At 42.4% G+C, this 27,291-nt stretch overlaps 1 long non-coding RNA gene across 1 annotated transcript in view; it reads right to left on the reverse strand.

Annotated features, from left to right (window-relative positions):
- LOC106506869 overlaps positions 1,758-27,291 on the reverse strand; it is a 68,920-nt gene continuing 43,386 nt past the window's right edge. The window contains exons 3-4 of the long non-coding RNA XR_001302487.2: positions 4,116-6,507; positions 1,758-2,918 (exon numbers count right to left, since the gene is read on the reverse strand). This is a non-coding gene — a long non-coding RNA (uncharacterized LOC106506869). The remainder of the gene's footprint in view (positions 2,919-4,115; positions 6,508-27,291) is intronic.

Raw genomic sequence — 27,291 nt, forward strand, 5'->3', positions numbered from 1 at the left:
TTCCTTCATTGTATTTGAAAAAACACAAGGTGGACTCAAGTTCTGCTGGAAATCGGCTTTCCCTTTAGCATAACCCAGACACCAAGAATAAGCAATGGCAGGAGACAGTGCCCTCCCTGCTCTCTCTTGATGCCCCAGTTACCCCAAGCACTGTGGCCGGCAGTGCATCGGTGGCTTCCAGGTGGCAGAAGGTTCCAAATGCCCTGGGGTCTTTTCTCAACTCCAGTTCTCCTATTGCTGAGTTAGGTGACCTTAGCAGAGTTTTATTAGCGTCTGATTGCTTCAGGCAGCTGCTGTTTCTCAGGAACAGAGCTGACTTTCGTTACCTCCTGCTAACTGTATCCCCTGACGTTTCGAGTATGTGGATGGCATTCCCAGTGCTGGTGGAAGGTGATCTCGATTTTTTACTTCCATTCATTATTTAAATAAAAATCTGAGAGCTGGAGATGTTATGTGCCTATGTTGGTTTTGCTGCTCTTCTCTGGAAATCTTTCTTTATGACATTAGTACAGATGGAAAAGCAAAAATATTCAACTTATATTTTAAAAAATAATTAGAAGTCACTTAGAGGCAAGCTGAAGACAGTTTATAGGCAGTCTTTATCTTTGATTCTTGCAGAAAATATGAAATATTCACAGTGAGTTTTATAATGCTATTTGAATCAAAACATTCCATCTCTGACTTGTTTGTTTTTTGTTTTTTGCTGCACCTACAGCATGCAGAAGTTCCTGGGCCAGGGATTGAACCCGCACCACAACAGTGACTTGGGCCACTGCAGTGACAATGCTGGATCCTTAACCCACTGTGCCACAAGGGAACTCCCACATCTGACTTTTGAAGGAGAAGCCAAACACCATAGAGGGAAATGTGGAAAAGAAAATTACATTCCAATTAGATAAACTGATAAAATCAAAAGTGAGTCTGAAGTTCCAGGTGACCTTAGGACTTTCAAAAAATGATCTTCCTTCCCTTTCTTCATTTCCTAACCCTGCCTCTCCCTTCCTCCTCCTCTCTAACCCCTTCCTTCTCTGTATTTCTATCTCTATCATCTCTTTCTTTTTTCTTCCATAGACATTTCTAATGAAGCTCTGAACCTGGCAAATTAATTGTGGGACATACGGTCAACTTCATAAGCCACCATGATTCCCTCATGTGGCTCCGACTCCAGAACCTTAGTATATTACTTTTGAATTGATACTATAACAAATTATGGCAAACCTAGTGGCTTAAAACAATACAAATTAATTATCATATAGTTCCAGAAATCAGAAGTCATAAATGGGTTTAATGGGGCTAAAATCAGGGCTCATATTCCTTTTGGCAGCTTTAGGAGAGAATCCATTCCGTGCTTTTTCTGTTTTCTGTAGGCTGCCCACTTCCTTAGCTCTTGGCTACATCACTTCAACCCCTACTTCCTTCATCAATCTTGTCAGACTCTCCTACCTTCCTCTTTCTCTTATAAGGAAGCTCATGATTGGGCCCATCTGCATATTCCAGGGTAATCTCCTCATCTCAAGATCCTTAACTCATATACCTAACAAAAACCTTCGAAATACATGGGGACAGGAGTTCCCATTGTGGCTCAGTGCTAACCAATGAGGATTTGGGTTTGATCCATGAGGATTTGGGTTTGATCCCTGGCTTTGCTGAGGGGGTTAAGGAACCGGCACTGCTGTGAGCTGTGGTATAGGTCTCAGACTCAGCTCGGATTTGGCACTGCTGTGGTTGTGATGTAGGCCAGTAGATACAGCTCTGATTTGACCCTTAGGCTGGGAACTTCCCTATGCTATGGGTGAGACCCTAAAAAGACCAAAAAAAAAAGGGGGGGAATAGTGATAGAAATGAATGGAGAAGTTATAGTTTGAGACATAAAAATTTCTCTCTCAATAATCAAAAACAGTTCAAAATAAAATCAGTGAGGACACAGAACAAAATAACACCTCAATAACACTGCAACCAAATGGATCTAATTGCTATTAACAAAATGTTTTCTTCAGCAATAGTAGAATATCACAGTCAAGTGCACATGGACATTTACCAAAATAGAGCATATTCTGGGTCATAAAACAAACTTAATAATTAAAAAAATATAAAACCATATGAGTAAATTTTCTGACTCTAGTGGAATTAAACTAGGAAAAAAATAGCAAAAAGATAATAGTAACATCTCTAAACTCTTGAAAGTTAAACAACACTTATCTAAATAATCAATAGGTCAAAGAAGACTCAAGGGGCTTTAGGAAAATAGTTTGAATGGAACAATATATATAACATATACAAATTTATGGGATGCAGTTAAAGCAGTACTTAGAGGGAAACTTATAGCATTGAATGGTCATACCAGGGCGGAGATGTCTAGAAGCCAGTTAGTGGCTGTGAGATTGCTCTGCCAGATGGATAAGGTCTGGAGCAGAGGCATAGAGGATCCCAAGCTGTGTGTTTAGACCCTGTCAGGTTTCAAGGAATGGGGACAAACTTAGGGAACCTTGTTTATTGAGAGGCTGCATAGGGAGTACAAAGGAAAGCGAAACAGTATAAAAAATTTTTGGCAAATATATAGCCGTGTCTCACTGGAGACTGTCTGTATTCACCATCTCTCAGGGTGTGAAAGCGTGGCTTTGCATTTAGGCATACTTTGGTTCAGATCCAGGATCTGCCACTTACAAGTTAGATGATCAGAGGTGCTGGCCTGCTTCTTCAGTCCTTGGCACACAGCAAGTCCTCAATAAATGGTAGGGAATGGCAGGTGCTGTAGGTGGTGGTGATGGCCATTGTGAGTAGCAGCCTTAGAGAGCCAGGGCCTCTGGTAGCCTGGGCTCCGTTGACTCAGCTTCTGCATTCATGCTTCTTGCTGTTTCTTTATTCTCCTCTCATTTTGTTGTTCTTTCTTCATACCTTGCTCAGGGTCCTTCAGGATCCTGCATTAAGAGAGAGTTTCCCTCATGGCTCATGGCTCAGCAGCTAACGAACCCAACTAGCATCCATGAGGATGTGGGTTTGATCCCTGGCCTTGCTCAGTGGGTTAAGGATCCCGTGTTGCTGTGAGCTGTGGTGTAGGTCACAGACGTGGCTTGTATCCCAAATTACCATGTCTGTGGTGTAGGCTGGCAGCTGTAGCTCCGATTGCACTCCCATCTGAGAACTTCCATACGCTGCCATGGGTGTGGCCCTAAGAAGACAAAATACAAAAAAAAAAAAAAAAAAAAAAAGGATCCTGGATGAAGCCTTGCTCCTGAGGCAGTGCACTGTGCTAAGGATCCAGCAGCCCATTTGGTTATTACCAGGACCCCATGATGTAAACAGTTTTATCTCCATTTTACTGGTTATAAACAGAGTATCAATGTGTGGGAGAGTGATGTCTGCCTAGCTGTCAATCTTGCACTGTCTTTCCTGCACTAGACAGCTACTGGAAGAGTCCAAATAGATGGCAATCATCTTACTGCAATTTACAAAGGAGGTTCTAGTCCCTCTGAGTTTTAGGAGGCCAAAGCTAACATGCAGCAGAAATGACTTGAGTTTTTCCCTTCAATTTCCATCCATGATTAACACTTGGAGGAAGTCCTAAGAGCAGGTAGAAATAATCCACCAACAAGAATATCTGGTTTTATCAAGAGTAGACTGATGTCATGCTCTAATTTGGATGGTCAGAAGTTCCCAGAGGACCTTTGAGAGAATTATTTCAACCTAACATGCTCTGTCTGTCTTATTCCTTCAAGTCTGTGATGCCTGGCAATCCATGCATTAGAAACATTTATGCATCTGCTTCCTTGGATGGAGGGTGTGGAGACATCCGGGATATCCGAGACTATCTCAGGGAAGAGGGAAGAGCTCTGAGTGCAATGGGCCAGCAGGCAGTGGACCTTCCAAGCCTCCTGCTATAATCCACGCTGTATCTGCTTCTCAGAGCTCTTCCATCAGAAAGAATTTCCTTACATGGTCCTGCAATCCCTGGGTCACTACTTAAGGCCCTTTCCTCCGGAGAGGGAGGACAGCTGGTCCTCCCTCTCCGTGTCATTATCCCTCAGGAAAGCAAGCACTTGCTGCTGGAATGTTTAATACATGTGGAGATCACTGAGCCTGCCAAGGATGCTTGTGAAAGGGCATGTGTGTCTTACCTTCCATAGTCCAAGATGACACCACTGAAGCATTGTTATCCACGTGTCAGGAGGGCTGAGACAACTGGCTTATGGTCTTGGAAAATGTGTATTTTATCCTTCGTCTTCCTGTAGAAGCTGTTGCTGCTTAAAGCTCTGCCTCTTGACCTTGCAAGTTCAGGTGCCTTTGCTCAAACCCTCTCCTCCTGTTCTCTGCCCCATCCCTTTCCCAAAAGCTCTCAGCTTGCTGAATTGTAAGCCTTCATCCTTTTTGGTTTCCAAGTATTGCTCAGTCTTGCCCGTTACCTGAAAGGGCTTCCGAAGTCCACATCACATGTCCTTAGCCAGCCTGGCTCGAGTTCTTTCTGCAGCATCTGCTTTCGAATGCTGGGGCCATGCAGCTTCCAGGCTGCTCACATTCATGGCCGTTCTTGAGTTATGGTAGCTGTCCGCCCACATACTTTTAGCCACCTGTCTTGTGTTAAACCTTGAAATCTAGTTCCCTGATCTTACCTTAAACATCTTACTCTTTTCAAACAGTGGTCTTCAAATGTGAGTGTGCATTTGGATTAACTGTGGAACTCTGGGGAAAATATAGATGAATAAGCACCATCCCAGACCAGCTGAATCCAAATGATCAGAAAAGAGCTCCTCATGGTGACCTGCTGAGGAAAAACATCCTTGGAGTTCGTGCTGCGGCTCAGCGGAAAGGAACCTGGGCAGTATCCATGAGGACGCATGTTCAGTCCCTGGCCTTGCTCAGCAGGGGGTAAGGATCCGGCATTGCCATGAACTGTGGTGTAGGTCGTGGACGTGGCTCAGATCCAGTGTTGCTGTGGCTGTGGCGTAGGCCAGCAGCTGCAGCTCTGATTTAACCCCTAGCCCGGGAAATTCCATATGCCTCAAGCGCGGACCTAAAAAGTGAAAAAAAAACAAAAACAAAAACAAAAAACCAAGAGAGAGAGACAGAGAATCTTGTCACTGTTTGGCTTACAGAGTTAGCCATTTGTGCAAGGAAAAGAGAGAAGGGTGCTGTCTGAGAAATGTTTCCTTCCAAGTGAAGATAGCTGATCTATTTCATGACTCATTGAGGCACCAGATATGGCAACAGTGGCATAGGCTTAAAACAAGTGGGAAGCCTGCAGAAGGAGGCACCCCGCCAGATTTGAGGTGTGCATGAAAAAAGCAGTAGACATCTGTTGATTTTTTTTGCCTGCCTGGCATCTCTTCTTCTGCCTTGTGTCTCTCTTAGACCCTATTCTGTGTAGTTGAGTGGAAATAACTCCTCTTTCACCTCCGTCATGGGGTGAACATGGGACCTTGACCTGAGCCCCCCGTTATCCTGCATTCCCCTGTCCACAGTGTTTGGATTACAAATGGATCCATCACCCAAACTGGCCAATGAGCACCCTCTCTAGGTTGTGCTGGGATTCCCAGAAAAGAGGCCCTTTCCCTTCTGAAATCACAGGTTTGCCACCTCATAGAAAGAGCCTTGTCGAGAGGAGGTGGTAACGGAAAAGCAGAACTGAAAGGCAGAAAGAGAGAGAGAAAATGACCAAGAAAGAGCAAAGACAAATACCTACTCAGCCCTGAATGAAGATGCTTTATAATGGGTCTCAGCTGCACAGCTGGTGCATTTTAGTTTAACCGAAGCTAGTTTTGCCCTGAATTTTCATCACCGTCCTCCCTTGGAGTTCTGTCCAATCCAGTGCACACTCCCAGATGTCACCCGTCTTAGGCAAATGCACATCCTTTAATAAATCGGGATTGTATAACATACAAAGACTGAATGTGTTTGAGTAACATTATGCAACACAAAAGGGTCCCATTGATCAAAAACATTTGGGTAAAATACTCCAAATTATGTTCTCCTCTTATAATTACATTTCACACATTAGCATATTTAAGAACTTGAGACGTTTTGAAGTCAATAAACAATTTAAGTATTATAATCCAGCATTTCCCTAATACAATTGATCATAGGTGTGTGTGTGTGTGTGTGTGTGTGTGTGTGTGTGGTGGAACGGGCTACCCAACATCCATAGCTTTCCTTTTGCTTCTGTGATGAATTTGAGGCCATTTTATATAGTCCATAGATGAAGTATTACTCTTAGATATAAGCCATTCCCTCGAAAAACACATTATACCTGTTATAAAAGAAATACTATGTGAAATGCAAAGGCATGTGGCCCATTTCCTGGAAGAATTTCTCTCTATATAAATAGCAGGACATTGAGCTTAGACTGTGAATGATTAAGCGGTATGATCAAAGTTAGGAGGAAAAGAAGCCTTTCTTTGACTTGGGAAAAGACCTGTATTTTTCTTACGGCGATCTCTCTTTCCGACAGCAGTTTCAGGGTGTCGAAGTCCCCCGCGTAGAGTGGAGCAGCTCCTCCACTGGCTCTCTGTAAACCTACAGGAAAAATGAGGGCTATCACTTCTTTTTTCTTGTTACTATTATTTTTTAATAGTTATTTCCCCCATACAATTTTTTTTCAGCTGTGCAGCATGGTGACCCAGTTACACATACATGTATACATTCTTTTTTCTCACATTTTCATGCTCCATCATAAGTGACTAGACATAGTTCCCATGCCACACAGCAGGATCTCATTGCTAATCCGTTCCAAAAGCAATAGTTTGTATCTATTAACCCCAAACTTCCAATCCATTCCCCTCCCTCCCCCTCCCCCTTGGCAACCACAAGTCTGTTTTGCAAGTCCATGATTTTCTTTTCTGTGGAAAGTTTCATTTGTGCCTTATATTAGACTCCAGATATAAGTGATATCACATGGTATTTGTCTTTCTCTTTCTGACTTACTTCACTCAGTATGAGAGTCTCTAGTTCCATCCATGTTGCTGCAAATGGCATGATTTCATTCTTTTTTATGGCTGAGTAGTATTCCATTGTGTATCTATACCACATCTTCCTGATCTAATCATCTGTCGATGGACATTTGGGTTGTTTCTATGTCTTGGGTATTGCGAATAGACGCATGTGTCTTTTTTAAGGAAAGTTTTGTCCCGATACATGGAGAGCTATCACTTTTGATTGGGGAAGAAATATATGGAGTAAGGTTAGGAGACAGAACCAGCCAGGGGCACACATCCTCTCTTCCTCACATCCCTGCTGACCCAAGACCAATTCTCCGATTCCCTTGGCCACTCTTAAAACCAATGGGAAGGTAGTTCTGCTAGGAAAAAAAAAAATTCCTTTTCGCCACTCCAGGGTGATCAGGGTCTGATGGTTTTAGAAAATCTTATCAGCGTGTAGTTGAATTACAATGTCGTGTTGGTTTCAGGTGTGCAGCAAAGTGAGTCCATTATATACACACATATATCCGCTCCTTTTCGGATTCTTTCCCCATCTAGGTTATTGCACAGCACTGCGTGGATTACCCCGTGCTGTTCTGTAGGTCCTTGTTACTTATCTCTTTTATATCTATGGTAGCGTGTATATGTCAGTCCCAACCCCCCAATGTATCCCTTCCAGCCGCGTTTCCCCTTTGGTAACCATACGTTTGGTTTTGAAAACTTTGAGTCAGTTTCTGTTTTGGAAGTTCTCCTGCGCCATTTTTAAAACTAAATTCCACATATTGGTGATCTCACATGATATTTGGCTTTCTCTGTCTGACTGACGTCACTTAGTACGATAATTTCTAGGTCTATCCATGTTTCCACAAATGGCATTATTTTGATCTTTTTTATGGCTGAGGAATCTTCCATTGTGCATATACACCACATCTTCTTACTCCACTCCTCTGCTGATGGAGGTTTAGGTGGCTTCCATGTCTTGGCTGTTGTAAATTATGCTTCAGGGAACATTGGGATGCACATAACTTTTCGAATTACGGTTTTCTCTGGATCTGTGCCCAAGCATGGGATTGCTGGATCGTATGGCAGTTCTCTATTTCAACCAGGGTGTGTCTTCAGTAACTCATAGCAAATCTGCCGCGGCTGGATACCTGAGTAATGTATCCAGCTCTGCCAGGTCCCCCAGGCCCCAGGGGGCTAGAAGCATGCACTGGGGTTTCCTCTGTATTTCTCCTACTGTGGCCTCTATCAAGCCCCAAGGGCTGATACTTCCAGCCAACTTTTCTGTTCAATCAAGCTTCACTAAATAGCCATTTCTATGGCTACTGCCTTCCACCGTCTTAGCTGCTACATCCCTGGGCACCAAAAACCAAACAGAGTCCACACACAGCCCAAATCTCATGATAGGAGGTGGCACTGTGGGGAGAGATGCCCTCTCCCTTTCATTTGTGTGACTTTATCCCCCTTCAAAGAGATCCTAGAGCAACACAGCTTTTCACTGATCTCTTAAAGAGATGGTAGCAAAATAACTCAGAAGAAAAATTTTTTCTTAGGATGGAAGATGAGTCCTGTGGGGTTGGGATTGGGACATGGACTTACATAACTGCAACTGAGCTATGCTCAGAATAACACACTCTGGGAGTTCCCGTCATGGTTCAATGGTTAACAAACCTGACTAGTATCCATGAGGTTGCAAGTTTGATCCCTGGCCTCGATCAGTGGGTTAAGGATCCACCGTTGCTGTGAGCTGTGGTGTAGGTTGCAGATGGGGTTCGGATCCTGCGTTGCTGTGGTGTAGGCCAGAGGCTACAGCTCTGATTTGACCCTTAGCCTGGAGCCCTCCATATGCTGTGGATACACCCCTATAAAGTCATTAAAAAAAAAAAAAAGAAAGAAAGAAAAACCCTCTGTGGCAGCCAACGCCTTCGTACTGAGACACAGTGTCCCAGTTGCCATCTTGCATCACTGAGTTCTCCAAAGATGTTCCTCAGTCCCCAGAAGATGAGGTTCTGGAGCCCCCAGCTCCCTGCCTGCGTACGTCTGAAACTGGTTCTAGAACTGAAACACCAGCTACGAGGTTGTTACAACAAACAACCAAGACGGCAAAGGGCATAAAAGAGCATCAGCGATGTTTCCTACATCTTCAGGGACCGGTTCATAGACACACAGACTTTCCGCTTACCTCCTTCCATGTCAGAGGTCGGAAAACATTTTCGGTAAAGGGGCAGAAAGTAAATATTTTAGGCCTTACAAGCCATAGAGTGTGTGTGGGACAACTCAGTTCTGCTAGTGTAGCCCCAACACAGGCCATGTGTCACTAAACAAGCGAGTTTGTATTTCAATAAAACTTTCTTCAGGAAAACAAGGGGCAGACTGGACTTGATTGGGCAGGCTGCAGTTTCCTTTTCCATTTCGGGTCTTTAAAGTGATCGGTTTTGAATAACAAACCTCCAGATTAAAGCAGCATCACATGAACATCAGACAAGTTTGCCTGTAGCCCTTGACCACGTATCTAGTGGGCAATTAGCAGTGGATACAGGAGAGTCTTTGTCCAACAGTATCAACGAACCGTACAGCTGCTAAATCTGTCTTTGTTCCTGTTTGGTCCCTTTTCCTTTCACAGGTCTTGTGCCCATTTCATCTGCAAGGGCTTTCACATGGTCACTACCAACCCTGATTTCTCACCCTGGATGCAGGGTCTGGAACAGCTCCTCCGGCTCGTGTACCACAAACCAACGGGCGTGTGCCAAGCCGTCCCATTTTCCCACTAGGCTGGTCTGTGGGCGCGTACGTTAGAGAACACCCGTGCACAGAGTCACCTTTGGGTATAGGTATGGTCAGAAGGCAAACTCTGCAGACCGAGTAAAACAAAGCAGAAAGATGAGTTTATTCCAAGTGTTTCAACAGCCATCTGGGAAGTGCAAGCCTATGGGAGCAATGACCCCGAGTGGCTCACAGACTAAAGGGTTTTTATGGGGAACATGGGTAAGTTATTCGGGTTTTTCAGCTGATGTGTGCCTCGTGGTCTTATTTATTTATTTATTTACTTTGCCGTTCTTTTTGAGGGCCCCACTCATGGCATATGGACGTTCCCAGGGTGGGGGTCAAATAGGAGCTGCACCTGCCGGCCTACACCACAGCCACGGCAATGCCAGATCTGAGCCATGTCTGTACCCTCCATCCCAGCTCATGGTAAAGCTGGATCCTTTAACCCACTGAGCGCGGCCAGGGATTGAATCTGCGTTCTCATGTGTAGAGTTGGGTTCGTTATTGTTGGGAGCCAGAATGGGAACTCCTTCTTCCTTATTTATATCAGGGGAGTTGGGTCAGGGCAACACAGAATTCCACAAGCGGCCTGAACAGAATTGGGGTTCGGGGATCAGCTGGGGTCCTTTGTTGGTTTCTGAGAAGAGGTGGAAATTCCTGCAATTTATGTTAAGTTACATTTCATTTTTGTAAACGTGCCCGCACTGGCCAGCTCTATTTTGTCCCCAACGTAAATGACTCCACCTTCCCTTGGATTCTTCAGCATGCACTGCTTGCTGCTCAGGCCTCACCCAGATGCACCATTTCCAGGGGAATAACACCTGACTGCTGCTTTCTTTTGCATTGTAATTTACAGCAGTGGGGCTCTGGGAAAGTCCTTTGCAGTTCCTGCTGAGCCTTCCATTCCTAATTCTTTGCTCTAGAGTCTCCTGGCTTTTGCCTCATCCCGTTGCTCCTTGGTTAGATAAAAGCCCACCAACCACTGAAAAAAGGTATCAGCAGAAAAGCCTAGAAAAATTTATCAAAGATACATCGGTAAATAAATTCATTCGGTATCAGGCTAAAATCCTCTTTCATAGCCTCAATATACTCCCTTTTTGCTCAATCACTTCTCTCTTCTCTAAAGTACCTGCTATATCCCCCTCTCCTCGGAGCCCTGACAAAAAGGAACTGACATCTAATTTCTGAGAAATCAGCTCCCTAGAGGGTCAACACTCAGCGTTGTTTAAGGTATTGTCCTCTACCAGACAATACTTGCATTTCGAGAGGCACCTTCAGTCCCTTAATGAGAATACTGAGCACTAAGCTCATTTTAGGCACCATGTCAAATCTTGGGGAACCCTGTATCTGCCCACTGAATCTCAGAGGAGCCCACCCACACCTAGTACTATCCCAATTTATGGTTCCAAATGCCAGGAAATTGTTTTAACCAGTGCAAAAAAAAAAAAAAAGAAAGAAAAAAAAAAAGTCCCAGATGCGAACTTCTAGATACAATTGATTGAGGGCGCCTAGTGAGGGCTTGTGTTAGATCCAGTGACCACAGTTCAGCTTCTGGATTTGCGGCTTCATGGCTGCGTGACCTTGGATATATTATTGGCCCTCTCTTTGCCTTTGTTTCTTGCTCTGAAATGGCTCTTGCCATAACAAGAAACATCATTAGAATTTGCCATAAATTATTTGTCACAGGTTGAAAGTGTCCCACTGAGACACACAGTAAATCTGAAATATTTATTTACTAAGAAATGCCTGCATTTTTCAGCTACTTGTTACAAGGGGCTTTAGAAAAACCATCCTTTTGTTGATGACAAGACAAGTGACATACACATGGCTAATGACAAATACCAGCGAGGGCTGAGCTATTTGAGAGTTGGCCTAGCTTTGTTACTTGGCAAGCTCTCCTTTTCCCCTAACTGGTTAATTCATCTTTTGTTTACAGAATCCTGAGCCTCTGTTTATACTTTAAAGGGAACAGAATTTTACTTCGTTCCTAAGGCAGTTTCGCCTAGAGGAAGATCAGAAGAAGATACCCTGAACGTGGCATTTGACCTTTAAAGGCTGGATAAGCCATTCTCAGTGCCTCCAAGGTTAAATTCCACAGCTATTATTTTAAAGCCCGCAGTACAGTCTGCTTTACCGCAACCTAGAAAATAGCAAGTTATTTTCTCTCCAGGGGTGACCATTTTTTCCTAAACAAATAGAGATAATTGCCTATTTAATTTATGACTTGAGGCAAGTCACTTATTGCCTGAAAATACTCATTGGAAGAGCCTGGCATTTTTAAATTAAAATACACTGTAATTTAGGTTACAATCTGTCATTTCTTTTTAATCCAATCATGATCCATTTTGATATAAACAATTTTGATTGAAGATGTATATTTTTATAAAACAGCTCCTTTCTCAACTTCCTACTAAATTACCTATTACAGACCCAGAAAAACATAAATACTTCGAACAACAGAGAAAAATGCAAGTTACCACCAGTCCATTGCCAGACTACGGGGTAAATTTCTGCTATTGACAAAGATGAGATAAACAGTTTGAAGTAAGGGGCACTTGCTTATGCCAGCAGCCAAGTGGTGAGTGTCCAAGATTGAATTCCGTGAGGCTAGAGATAAGAAAAGAAGAAGATTCTACCTAAGAAACTTCACAAAAAGTCAAGAAATGGAGAAACATTCTAAGTCAGAGAGTTTTCAGGAAAATGAAGCTTTCTACTCTGGTCACGACTGGTTTTGAATATCAAGTATATTTACCAGAGTTCTTACTCAAGACACAAAAAGCATTAACAAGAAAAATAATAATAATTTCAACTTTATAAAAAAGAAAACTTTTGCTCATCAAAAGACTCACCGTCAAAAATATTAAAAACAGGAATTCCTGTCGTGGCTCAGTGGTTAATGAACCCGACTAATATCCAAGAGGATGCGGCTTTGATCCCTGGCCTCGCTCAGTGGGTTAAGGATCTGATGTTGCTGTGAGCTACAGTGTAGGTCGCAGACACAGCTCTCGAATCCCTTGTTGCTGTGGCTGTGGTGTAGGCCGGCAGCCACAGTTCCGTTGGACCCCTAGCCTGGGAACCTCCATAGGCTGCAGGTGCAGCTCTAAAAAAACAAAAGACAAAAGATTAAAAAATAAATATATATATATATATATATATATATATATATATATGCACACACACACATATATATATATACAAAACAGCTACAGACTGGAGAAAGTATTTATATTAAGTATTTTGCCCACTTAAATACCTATAAGTAGGCAAAATTTTAAGCAGTCTCTTGGCAACATAAGATATACAAATTGCAAACACACACATGAAAAGGTGCTCGGTAGTCACTGGGGAAATACAAATTAAAATACGGTGAAATACAACTCCATGTCCTCTGGAATGGCTCATATTAAAAAGAATGACAACACTAAATGATGGCGAAGATATGGAACAGCTGAAAATTTCATATATGACTTGGGAAAACATATATTGCTTTCTAAAACAGTTGTAAGTGTGGATCTACTCCATGCTCCAGAAGCTTCACCTCTAGGTATTTATTCAGGAGAATGAGAACATACATTTTCAAAAAGCCTCATACAGTTGATAAAGAATTTGTGGTATATTTATTTGCTCAGTGGAATACTGATTGTGATGCAGGGAAAAACAATACATTGTCCACCTAAAAGCCTGCGTGAATCACATACATCATGTTAAGAGAAAGAAGCAAGACACAAGAATACACATGATGTAGAGAATGTACAGACCTAACTTCCATCATCGTCACTGAATTTTGGTAAAAGCCATAAGGGAACTTTTGGAGATGATAGATGATGTACATCTTAATTGGGCTATAAATTACACAAGTGCATTCATTTGCCAAAACTCCCCAAACTGGATTCTTAAGATACTTGCCTTGTAGTATCTATACTAACTTAGTTTTTAAAAAATGTTTAAGTGAAATTATTATGTTCAAGGAATTAAAAGACAAGAAAGTAAATTTTGGAGGAGTACCTCCTACTTCTTTTAACTCGGGTTCCCATAAAGACACATTTTGAGACAATATTTCAAATGTTTACACGGCAATTTCCGGGAACACAGGAAGAAGGCAGGCAAGTAAAACAGGGCGAGGAAGTCGACCAGTGGTGGGTGTGTTTTAAAACAGATTCCACATTGGAAAACTCGAGCTTATTTCCTGGAGAAACCTAGGAAACAGCACAAAACACAGGGCTTGGTGTTCTTCTCCTGGGGGAAGAGGACAGTGAAGTGTTTATAGACCTACTCTTAAGAGTCTTTGGTTGAGGCTGTTCACACAGGTTGCTCATTTCTGGACACTTCCAGCCTGTCATGTGATTCCAGACAAAGTCTGCAAGTAGAGTAATACAGACAAAAGCAGTTCGAATTCATTTGTACCACTCTGAATGACAGAGTCCGCGGGTATGAAAGGACATTGATAGCACCTGTTAAAACCCTTTAAAATTAGTCCAGTGGGGAAATTTGGCTTCAGGTTGACATACAGATAATGTTAGACTGCTTGCTTCAAAGAAAAACTGTAAAAGATGAACAAAAGAAGGAGGAAGAGGAAGAGAAAGGAAGAAAAAGAGAGGAAGGAAGGAAGGAAGGAAGGAAGGAAGGAAGGAAGGAAGGAAGGAAGGAAGGAAGGAAGGGAGGGAGAGAGGGAGGACCTGCCTAATGGCTGGAGAGCAACCAAGGTGGTCAGAACTTGAGGGGCTACAGTTCCTGGGAAAAAGAGAAGCGCGTTGAAGTAAGCTCTACATCTGAAGTCACTTTGTCCCTTTGGGACAATTGCCAATTCGTAGAAGGAGGCACAATAAATAAATGGTCTGAGTGCCAATCCAGAGCCAACTCTTCCCCTTGGGCACTGACTCCCATGCCCTCGTCTATTCAGATACCTCACTGATTTTTTCCTGTATCATCAAATCTGCTTCTCAGATTATTTCCATCAGCTTACAAATAAATATTGCATATTTTCCCTCTATTAACTTCCCATTTCTCTGCTCCCCTTTAGAGCAAGTGTCTTTTTAAAAAATTGCCTTTCTTTCTTGCCTCTGTTTGTTCTTTCTCCTTCCCCCTTGTCAAACTCTTCCACACGTCGCTCCATCCAAACAGTGCTTCTGAGCACCTTCCGTGACCTCCACATTGTCAGATCCAGATTCTAACCTTGACCTATCGGTGGCATCTAACATCATTGAACACGCTCTCCTTATTGAAATAGTTTTCCGCACAGCTTTGAGGACTGTCTTTCTTTCCAGCTCCCCTCTCGCTTCACAACAGCACGTTCTCTGTCTTCTCTACTGGGTCCTCCTCCCTCTGACCGCTAAACCTTGGTGCGTCCAGGACGCAGTCACTTCCTTGGCAGTAAATACCATTTTATACTCTACTGCTCCCAAATTTATACCTGAGACCTTTTCCCAGAACGTCCCATTTGTGTAGCTAACTGTATAACCATACATCTACCTTTGGTTCTTTAAAAATTTAATTTCTCAAATTTAACATGGCCCCACTCACATAGCTGAAAGACCCTGTGTCACCAGACCTGCTTGTCTCAATTCTCCATCTCAGTGAATGAAAACACCCTTTTTCCAGTTGCTATACAAGAAATTTGGAGTCCATCTTAATTTTTCTCTGTGCTACACACCCCTGAGAAAATCTTGTCAGATCTTTCTCCAAATTATATTTAAAATATGGCAAATTTTCATCAGTTCCCCAATCAGCACCATAATTCTAGCCACTTAGACTCTTGAAATAGCCTCTGAAATGGTTATCCCCAATCTGATCTTTGTTCCCTTCATCCTATGCTTCACACTGAGGTTAGAATGATCCTCTCAGAGTTCCCAGTGTGGCTCAGTGGAAATGAACCTGACCAGCAGCCAGGAGGATGAGGGTTTGACCCCTGGCCTTGCTCAATGGGATAAGGGTGTAGCATTGCTGTGAGCTGTGGTGTAGGGCATGGACACAGCTGGGATCCCGCATGGCTGTGGCTGCGGCTGTGGTCAGCAGCTACAGCTCTGATTCCACCCCTAGCCTGGGAACTCCCATATGCCACAGGCGTGGCACTAAAAGAGCAAAAAAAGAAAAATAGAATGATCTTCTCAAAATGTAATGCATCTTCAGTTCAAAACCTTCCAAAGATTCCCCATTTGGAATAAATGCTAAGTCCTTGCAATGGTCTAGAAAAATCCTGTATGTGTTGGCCTTCCTAGCCCTTTCTGGATTACATTTCCCTAAGCCAGCCAGATACTCAATCACTTCCCTACTATATTAGAGTCCTCCAGAGAAACAAAATTTACCTATCTACCTACCTATCTATCAATCTACTATCTATCTATCTTTTACATTTTTAAAAATTATTATAAGGAATTGGCTCATGTAGGTATGGAGACTGGCAATGTTAAAATCTGCAGAGCCTGTGTCCTAGTTTGACTCTGAAGGCCAGCAGGCTACCATATAACCGAGAAGAGCTGATATCCCAATTCAAAGACCCTTAGGTGGGAAGACTCATTTCAGTTACAAGGCCGTTAAGTGGTAGAACTCTCTCTGACTCTGTAGATGGTCAATCTTTTGTTCATTCAGGCCTTCAACTGTTTGAGTGAGGCCCACCAACACTGGGGAGAGCACTCTGCTTTACTCATTCTACCAATTTAAAATTTAATCTCACCCAAAAACACTCTGATAGAAACATCGAGAATAATGTTTGGCCAAATATCTAGGCACCTTGTGGCTTAGAACAGTGAACGCATACAAGGAATCATCACATCTACAAAGGACCTTGGCGTTTGCTCTTCCCTCTTCTTAGAACACTCTTTCCCTAGGTATTCACATGGCTCCCTCCCTCACTTCCTTCAGGTCTCTTCTCAAATTCTATAATATCAGAGGGGTACGCCCTACCCATAACTCATACCAGCATTCCCAGGTCGCTCTTTCCAACTATTATTTTCCCTCATGACCTGTACCATCATCTGCTGTAGTGTTTGTTCATTGGTTTGTTTGTTTGTTTTACGGCTATATCTTCCTCCCTCGGCTCCATTGCATGTAACCTTCATGAAGGCAGGGATTTTGTCTATTTTACTCACTGCTGAATCCCCAGAGCCTGACATATAGTAATCTTTCAGTGAATATGTGTTTAATGAATTAAAATTTAATTACAACCATGAAAAAATAATCTCGCCAATGCAGAGAAAATAGGGAGAAAAGTGAATGAAATTTACACCTGTCAAGATGATATGAGTCCTGATGTTAAGATGACTCAATATTTCTTGAGTCTTAGTATTTTGAGAGATTTCCCTCTTTTCTCAAGTTCTTTTAAATAAAAATATTTTACTAAAAGTTCTATCCACTTAGAAGAACAAAGTTGGAAGACTGATGCTACTTGACTTCAAGAGGTATAAATCTATAGCAATTAGGACAGTGAGGTATCGGTGAAAGAACAGACAAATATACCAGTGGATCAGAATTGAGAGTCCAGAAATAGACCATAATAAACATAGTCAATTGACCTTTGACAAAGTAGCTGGAAATACAATGGAGTGATATTGGATCCAACAAATATTGCTGGACAACTGGACATTCACATGTAAAAGAATGAAGCTAGACCTTATACCCTTCACAAAAATTAAGTTAAATTGGATCATAGGCCTAAATGTAAACGCAAAATTATAAAATTCCTAGAAGATAAGATCAGCAAAAACCTAGGCGACCTTGGGTATGGTGATGCCTTTTTACACACAACACCAAAGAGATGATCCATGAAAGAAATAATTGACAACCTGGACTTCATTACAATTAAAAACTTCTCCTCCGCTGAAGACAAAATCATGAGAATTAGGAGATAAGCCACAGGCTAAGAGAAAATATTTGCAAAAGACACATCTGATTAAGGGCTTATCCAAAATATACAAAGAACTCTTTAAAACTCAACAGTACAAAAACAAACAAGCTAATTTAAAAATAAACCAAAGAACTTCACAGACACCTCACCAAAGAAGATATACAGATAGAAAATAAGCATATAAAAAGATGCTCCACATTACACGTCATCAGGGAAATGCAAATTAAAACAACAAGGAAGTGTCATTATGCATCTATTAAAACAGTTCACATCCAAACACTGAATATGCTAATTAATGGTGAGGATGTGGCACAGCAGGAATACTCACACATTGCTGTTGGGAATACAAAACGGTGTGGCAACTTTGGATGATGATTTGGCAGTTTCTTACAAAACTAAACACACTCACCAAATGGACCAGCCATTGCACTATGCAGAATTTTCCCAAAGTAGCTGAAAACTTATGTCCACACAAAAACTTGCACAGGGATGCTTATAGTAGCTTTATGCACCATTGCCCAAACTTGGAAGCAACCAAGGTGTTCATTAGTAGATGAATGGATAAATACATTGTAGTAGATTCAGACAATGTAATCTTATTCAGTGCTAAAAAGTAAATGAGCCACAACTGTGAAAAGACATGGAGGAAACTTAAATGCATATTACCAAGCGAAAGACATCAATCTGAAAGGTTACATTTGGAAAAAGCAGCACATTGGAGATAGAAAGAAGATCAGTGGTTGCCAAGTGTCGGAAGGCAGGCAGGTGGGAAACGAAAGGCAGTGAAAAATACTCTGTGTGATACTGAAAGATGAATATATGCCATTGTACATTTGTCCAAACCCACAGCATGTACAAAACCAAGCATGAACTAAGTTAAATTACGCAGTGTGCGCGCATATGATGTATCCATGTTAAAAACGTACCATATTCTGGTAAATGAGGTTGACAATGAGGAAAACTATGCATGGGGGGGGAATATATTGGAATCTTATGAACCTATTTTGTAGTAAAATTACAACTTCTCTAAAAAAATTGTCTTAAGATCTTACCCATCAAGAGGTTGCTGGCTTTGCTGGTGTTTGAACTACAAAGAAAGGCATTGAAAATCAGAATTCAGATCAATTTTGTTTCTGTTCCTCGTTTTTTAATTTTGATGAAAATGTTTTGATGTCTTTTGTGCAAGAAAATACCATTAGAGAGTTCTCGTCGTGGCTCTGTGGTTAACGAACCCGACCGTGATCCATGAGGATGCAGGTTCCATCCCTGGCCTCACTCAGTGGGTTAAGGAGCCAGCGGTGCCGAGAGCTGTGGAGTAGGTTGCAGACACGGCTGGGATCCCGCATGGCTGCAGCTCCGATTTAACCCCTCGCCTGGGAACTTCCACATGCCATGGGTTCGACCCTAAAAAGAAGAAAATAGCATGTTAGTTGTACATTTAAAGTGAAGGAGAGTGATGTTCCCTGGTGGCTCGGTGGGCTAAGGATCTGGTGTTGTCAGTGCTATGTCTCTGACGACGGCTGTGGCATGGGTTTGATCCCTGGTCCGTGGGCATGACCAAAAAATAATTAAAAAAAATTTTTTTTTTTTGGTTTTTGTTGTTGTTGTTTTGTTTTGTTTTTTTGTTTGTTTGTTTTTGTCTTTTTGCTATTTCTTGGGCCGTTCCCGCGGCATATGGAGGTTCCCAGGCTAGGGGTCGAATTGGAGCTGTAGCCACTGGCCTACACCAGAGCCACAACAACGCGGGATCTGAGCCGCGTCTGCAACCTACACCACAGCTCACGGCAACGCCGGATCCTTAACCCACTGAGCAAGGGCAGGGATCGAACCCGCAACCTCATGGTTCCTAGTCGGATTCGTTAACCACTGCGCCACGACGGGAACTCCTAAAAAATTTTTTTTAAATAAAGTGGATAAGAGACCATGTGAACTACCTCAAGTATGGGTAAGAAAATCTGTTGTTGTTGTTTTTTTCCACCAAATATCTCAGTTGAGATAAGAATATTAATTTTTTGTACATTTCTCAAAACCTTTTCATAAATGTTGAGACGTTCCAGTTGCAGCTCAGCAGTAACGAACCCAACTAGTATCCACAGGGACGTGGATTTGATTCCTGGCCCTGCTCAGTGGGTTAAGGATCTGGCATCGCTGTGGCTGTGGTGTAGGCTGTCAGCTGCAGCTCCAATTCGACCCCTAGGCTGGGAATTTCCATATGCCACGGGTGCAGCCCTAAAAATAAATAAATAAAAGCATGTTTGTGGAGCACGTATATACCAGGTACTCTAAAAGAAAGTGGTCACTTGCTTTGTTGTTACTAAGCCTGGGGTAGACATATATATACGACCTCCAGGCCAACGCTGGTCCATTGCCCATTTTTATCAGTATGTTTTACTGGAGCATATGGCCACTTTTCCCCACATATGGATTGTCTGTGGCTGCTTTCACCCTACAGCGATAGAGACCGAAGACCCACACGCAAGGTATTTCTCTTCTTATACTTTAAGGAAAAGTTTCCTGACCCCATTCTAGGGAATATGCCATTATATAAAGGCATTGGCTATAGGAGAGAAAAATATGAATGTGGTTAGGAAGGATGGAAGAAAGGAGCCCTTGGGTAGCCAAGGAGGTGATGCAGGAGGTGAGGAGATAAGACTGATCCAGGGGAAAGCTGGTCAGGTATGTGGAAAAGAACGGTGGCCAATGAAGGGCTGGTCCCAAGAACAGATGGTCACTAAAGACAAGCAACGCTAGTGTTGCAAATATGCCGCACCTGCTGGAGTGCAGTCGGCTGAGACAGTTTGCTTATAAATCTTGTGGAAAGCTTGACAGAAAGAGACCTGCAAAGGCACAAGAATGATACTATGGCTGGAGAAAAAATGTTTAGCAGAAGAGGAAAACAGAAATGCCTCATTTTTCTTAAGCTTGAGAAGAAAAAAAGGTTTTTGGTAGCACAGTGATGGAAGGAGAGAGACGGGGAATCCCGGCCTCTTGTTTCTCTGCCAGAGCCTGCTGCTGCTTATTCCATCGAAATCTCAGAGCAAACATACGTGTTCATACTGATCGTTAGTGCAGCCAATTCTTTTGAGGATTATCTACTGGGGGAGTACTTATATTTGAGCAAAGGGAGGTGACATTTCGGCACGGCTGCCTTGGTTGTAGGTGGACAGTATTGGACAGGTTTTGAAATGAGAAGGAATAGATATCATTCAAAGAGGAGTTCTCATGGTCCAGGGACAGGGCAGGGGGTGGAGATGCCACAGGAGCAGAAGGCACCCTACCTGTGTCCCTTTATACAGACTACCTAATCGCCTAAGTTCCAATGGCCAGTGGGCTCTCTCTGGCAACTGGAGCTCACTCAGTTCAGGGCATAGAAAGCCAGGAGTTCAAGAAAATACTACCTCCCACCCTTGAAAGCAGCCCTCCACAAACAACTAAAGGGAGTGGCAAATAAATCTTTAAATTCTGTAGGCTTCAGGTGGAATCACTCTGAAGCAAGGGGCCCACGATGTTCTCCCGGAGTTCCCTTATGGAGTTGGGTTCCCATCAACTACAGCGACCCTTCCTTGAGAACGTACCCTTTCCTGTCTCACTGCCCCACTCCCCTGCCAGTTCAGGAATCACCTTGAATCACTGTCTCCAGGTCTCCTTCTAGGAGAACCCAAATCAAGTCTGTTGTGTACAATGAGGTGAGATGTGGCATGAAATAAGGTGCTTCCATGAGGGTATCTCTGAATTGTATTCAAGGAAGAATATCAAGGTTGTACTGAGACCAATAGGTTCAACTTTCTGGTTTGAGAAGCAAGACAATACCTTAAATATACCACAAACAATAAGAAAAGTTGAGGGCTTTTGTGATGGTATTGCTGAGCCAATTGGGCTAGTGGTTTGAAATTAAAGCCATAAATGACAGCCATTTGTTGAAGACCTACCACTCTTTGACCCAGACTTAAAACAAGACCCAAGAAATGGTTTTACTTGTTCTTATTATTTAGATGCTCTAAATATGCTCTAAGTTAATTCTAGCTTTAATTTAATTTAATATGCACAACCTAAATGTCTGTCAACAAATGAGTGGATTAAGAAGATGTGGTAACATGTATACAATGGAATACTACTCAGCCATAAAAAAGAAAATAATGTCATTTGCTGCAACATGGATGCAACCAGCAATTCTCATGCTATATGAGGTTAAGTCATAAAGAGAAAGACAAATTCCACATATAAGTGGTAGTATTTATATGTGGAAACTAAAATATGGCACAAATGAACCTGTCCATAAAGCAGAAACAGACTCACAGACATAGAGAATAGACTTGTAGATGCCAAGGGGAAGGGAAGAGCGAGTGAGATGGACTGGGAGTCTGGGGGTAGTAGATGCAAACTATTATGTTCAGAATGGATAAGGAATGAGACCCTACTGAATAGCACATGGAAGTCTATCCAATCTCTTAGGATAGAACATGATGGAAAATAGTATGAGACAAAGAATATATATTATATATATATTATATATACATATATATGCATGCCTGGGTCACTTTGCTGTACTGCAGAGATTGGCACAATATTATAAATCAACTATATAGTATAAATATTATAAATCAACTATAATTTAAAAAAAGAATGAGTAAAGCCTATACATCCATTACATGTAAATTTAATTGAAACAATTTTTTTTTTTTTTTGTCTTTTTGCCTTTTTCTAGGGCTGCGCCTGCGGCATATGGAGGTTCCCAGGCTAGGGGTCTATCGGAGATGTAGGCGCCGGCCTACGCCAGAGCCACAGCAACACCCTATCTGAGCTGTGTCTGCGACCTACACCACAGCTCACGGTAAGGCCGGATCCTTAATCCACTGAGCAAGGCCAGGGATCGAACCCACAACCTCGTGGTTCCTAGTCGGGTTTGTTAACCACTGAGCCATGACGGGAACTCCCTGAAACAATTTTTACAGAAGCCAAATTGTATACCACATATTTGTCAGGAACTTGGGTGTGCAAAGTTGAGGAAACAAAATTCCTGCCCTCAAGGCTTTAGGGCATTCAAAGTCCTTTCATTGTCATCACCAGGTTTTATCATTGAAGCCTCCCTGCCTGGGAGCCGGGGTGTGTACACCGGCATTTTGAAGAGGGAAAAGCTGGGAAGTTGAGAGTGGTTGATACTCACAAAGACTATTATTGGGAGAGGGAGAACAAGAATCCAGGACCCCAAGAATGGGTGGAGTTTTTGACTTTTATTTATTTTTAGTTTTTATCTTCCTACCACTTTGCTCCTTTGTAATTGTAACGTTTAGTCGGAGGCTCAGAATTGCACAGCACTCAGATGGAAAGAATGTCTCTGTTTAATCAGTTATCTATAGCGAAGTAATATTATTCAGGTCAGCATGTATTTGCAGAGCATCTACCAGGCAAAAAGGAATCGTAATTTCTAGTCCAGGCGAGATAAAGGGCACACGTTTTTGTATAAGGAACAAAAGTAGCAGTATACGTCGCAATGTATAATACAATGTCGTGACAATTTTTTTTTTTTTTTTGGTCTTTTTAGGCTGCACCTGCAGCATGTGGAAGTTCCCAGGCTAGGGGTCCAATCAGAGCTATAGCTGCCGGCCTACGCCACAGCCGCAGCCATGCAGGATCCGAGCCACATCTTCGACCTGCACCACAGCTCACAGCAACGTCAGCTCCTTAACCCACTGAGGGAGGCCAGGGATCGAACCTGCGTCCTCATGGAAGCTAGTTGGGTTCATTAACCACTGAGTCGCAAAGGGAACTCCCATGACAAATATTGAGGTGACAAATTATGTCTTTTAGTCAGGGTCAGGATTAGTGAAATGGTGCTGAGTCTACCCGTCCCAAGTAGCACTAAGTAGTCATTTAGCCTCCAGGGAAAACTCACTAAAAAATCAACTTCTGGGAGTTCCCTGGTGGCACAGAGGAGAAGAATCTGGCATTGTCACTGCAGTGGCTGGGTTTGATCCCTGACCCAGGAATTTTTATATGCCTCTGGCATTGCCAAACAAAAAATCAGCTTCTGATCAGACCTGGCTGGCTGGCTGGTGGAGAGGAGGCAGGTGGGATGGAGGAATGGTGTCAGTCGAAGATGAGCAGGAAACGGGCAGAAGGCAGTGGCTCCTGGTGGAAGGGTACTTCACAGCTGTTCTGACGGGGGTTTCAAGGTTATTTTAAAAGAACTATGGATAAACGTAAATGATGATGATGGTAATTTGGTACCCGCTATTTTGCACGACTTTCCTTGATGCTTTTCCTCTGTGTGAATCTCAGCCCTGTCCAAATCTCATTTCTTTTCATTCATCACCGTATCTCTGCACTTTATCTCATCCCCCATCCTTCTCTCATCCCTACCTCTCCTCTAACCTATCCCATTCCTCACTCGGAATTCCAGCCTCTACCCAAGGCACACCCCACTCCTTATCCTTCACAAGTTAGTTGTTAAACAAATTTCTAACTCATTGGTAATTAGTACTAATTAGTTAAATGTATTAACTAGTTAATACTACTAAGAAATAAAAACTAATTTTCTAGGTAATAATTGACTAATAATTAATTCGCTTAACTAGTTAACTGGTTATTAAACTGATTCATTGGGTATTTTTTTAAACTGAAATTTTGGTGATTTAGTTTGGGTTAGATTAAAATTTTCCTGCATCAATACCTACATGAAAATGCCTTGTATATCTTACCTAATCTTGGTGACACAGCCAGGTAAATTACAGGTAATATTTACATATCATTGCTGAAATCAGAGTAAGGGGAAATAAAGTTTGCTATGATCAGTCAATATGCCTTCACATGGGTGTGTTTCCTTGCCTCTATCCAACTACACTCAATCTAATGGACATATAATATTTTGATATGGCTTTTAATTTTCTATTTCTCAGAGGTCTTTAGATACCACTAGAAAGGGAGTTAATAATAAAACCCATTACTCGTGTGGGGAGGGGAGGTGGAGAGGGAAGGGGAGATGGGTGAGCGTAGGAGCCCTGGAAAGAAGCAAAAGGCTGCCCAGCAGTAAGCAATGGACTAAGTGTCCAACCCAGGGTTAGGAGAGGATGTGATTTTGAAAATGGAACCAGCCTTCCAGTAGGGAACTCCCTTTCTACACATTATCCTTTTGTGGTGAATACACTGATTATCCCCGAGTTGTTCCCTAAGGCTGATGGGACATAATAGCTATGGTGGATTTAAAGAGACCACAGGTCTTGGCCTCTCCTCCCACTAAGAGACGGCATCCCTGCCCTCTCCCACGCTAGCTCTGGGCTGGCCCTGTCATTTGCCGTGACCTATAGAATGTGCTAGAAACGACATTGTGCCGGTTCCACAGCCTAGACCTTCAGGAGCTTGGCAGCTTTTATGTCTGCCATCTTGGAAGCCAGTTGCCATGGAAGAAATACAATTTATCCTCTTGGAAAGAGGGGCCATGTGCAGAGAGACTCTGGAGAATAAGAGGCTAGGAAGAGAGAGGACCAATGAGATGAGATGCTACTCTCCCAGCCACCCAGCCAGGCATCAGAGATCAAAGGGAAGCATCTTGAGTCTTCCAGGCTCATGCTGACCCCAGCGAACACCACAGGGAGCACAGATAATCCACTCTGCCCTAGCTTCGCACTGACTGCATATAACGGGCTTATAAATTGTTGTTCAAGTCATTAGGTTTGGGGGTAATTTCTTTTTTATTTTTAATTTTTTAATTTTCTAAATATTTTATTTTATTAAAATAAATTTTATTAGAGCATAGTTGACTTAGAAAATTACCTTAGTTTCAGCTGTACAGCAAAGTAAATCAGCTATACACAGACATATATCCATTCTTTTTCAGATTCTTTTCCCAGAGAGGTTATTGCACAGTATTGAGCAGATATGGGGTAGATTCTTACACCGTAATAGATAACTAAAGCAGAAATTTGTACTGCTTTTAAATAAGTAAGTAAGGGGAGTTCCTGTCTTGGCCCAGCAGAAACGAATCCAACTAAGAACCACAAGGTTGCAGGTTTGATACCTGGCCTCACTCTGGATTAAGGATCCCGAGTTGCTGTGGCTGTGGCGTAGGCCGGCAGCAACAGATCTGATTCGACCCCTAGCCTGGAAACCTCCACATGCCGCAGGTGCAGCTCTAAAAAGACAGAAAGACAAAAAAAAAAAAAAAAAAAAAAAAAATTAAGTAAGTTAAATAAAGCCCTAAGACCTGTAGTGTTGGCCTTGGGAATGAGCTGACGGCAAAGATTGGCAGAGTGACGAGAAAACTCTGCAAGGAGGCTGGAAAAGCGACGAGGACATCACTGCTGGAAGCTGCATGCAGGACGATCCTGTTCTGGAGAAGCAGAATTTTGGCAACACCATCGCCTGTTGTAAGGTGAAAGGTAGGAAACGCCACTAATAAATGTGTGGATCTGGCTAAGAAGATTTCTGGACGGAATGTATGAAGTGCCATTTGGCTTGTTTTAGCAGTTATGTGATAAGGTATCATGAGAGAAATGAACTAAAACATTGGCGTAAGTATGCAAGCAAAACATAGAAGAAATATAGAAGGCTCCAGACAGTCTCTTCCAAAAGCAAAAGATTTTCAAAATGAGATGTTGCCTCACGGCAAAGACCAAATCCAGGATACATTGCGTAAAATATGGCCTCAAGCTAAAAACAAAGCAAGGATGTCGATATAAGATGCTTGTTAAGATTTCTGAAAGATTTACAGCAGCGTCTCCTTCCTATACCCTCTCAGCTAGACAAAATGACTTCTGACTTCTTAAGGACAGTGTCACAGATTAGTGTGACACACCCAAAGTAGAGAGAGGTTTGTTTGGCGGGAATTATTGATGAGGCTTTTAGTGCAGAGAGAACTCCTCGCCCTGCCAAATATTCATAGAAAACCTCAAAAGGTTTTAAGTGAAGACTTTTGGGCAAAGCATTACCAGCTCGGACTAAAATGGACAAAGAACAGTTTGAAAATAAAAAGAAGCCTATGTATGGGCTCTCTCTCAATTTTCTGTGTGAAAGAAGCGGGCAGAAGCCTGTGTAATTTGTAGCTGCAGGTGTATTTGTTACAGGAAGTGAAGGACTTTCCCAAGACAGAGCTAAGAAAAGTAGAAAGCAGAATCAGCATCTATGGAGAGCTACGGATGAAGGAAGTAAAACTGAGTCTCATCAAGGAACGTTCTCTGTCCTGTGTACCTGGCTGGGTCATGAACAAATAAATACATTGTTGTTCTTTTAAGCCACAGAGTTTTAGGATGTCTCGTTACATAGATGTAATCGGTAACTGAAACCGCCGGTTTTTGGTGCATTACACCAAACTAAAAAGATTAATTTGGTCCCCTAGTCCCATTAAAACATCTATGAGGAGGATAATTTTAAAAACAAGAAGAGAACTATAAACGTGTTTTCTAAAGAGAGATCACAACAGACTAATCAGTTAAATGCCTATCCACCCAAGTGATCCATGGCCCTTGAAAAATGAGGATGTGCTCACTAAAAGGATACAACGTGCCTCCAAGATGTTTGGACGCAGCATCAAAGAAAATGTGGTACAAATACACGAGGAATATTACTCAGACATGAAAAAGAATAAAGAATGCAATTCGCAGCCACATAGATGGACCTAGAAACTATCATACTAAAATCTCTCTCTCTCTCTCATACACACACACACACACACACACATATACATGCTGTGGATTTTCATTATACCTATGTCATCTCCACCCAGATGAAGATATAAAATATACCCTTTTAAATAGCAGGGTAGATAATAGCTTATATTTTATA

This window comes from Sus scrofa, chromosome 18, assembly GCF_000003025.6.
Source record: "Sus scrofa isolate TJ Tabasco breed Duroc chromosome 18, Sscrofa11.1, whole genome shotgun sequence".
NCBI classification, from domain to species: domain Eukaryota; kingdom Metazoa; phylum Chordata; class Mammalia; order Artiodactyla; family Suidae; genus Sus; species Sus scrofa.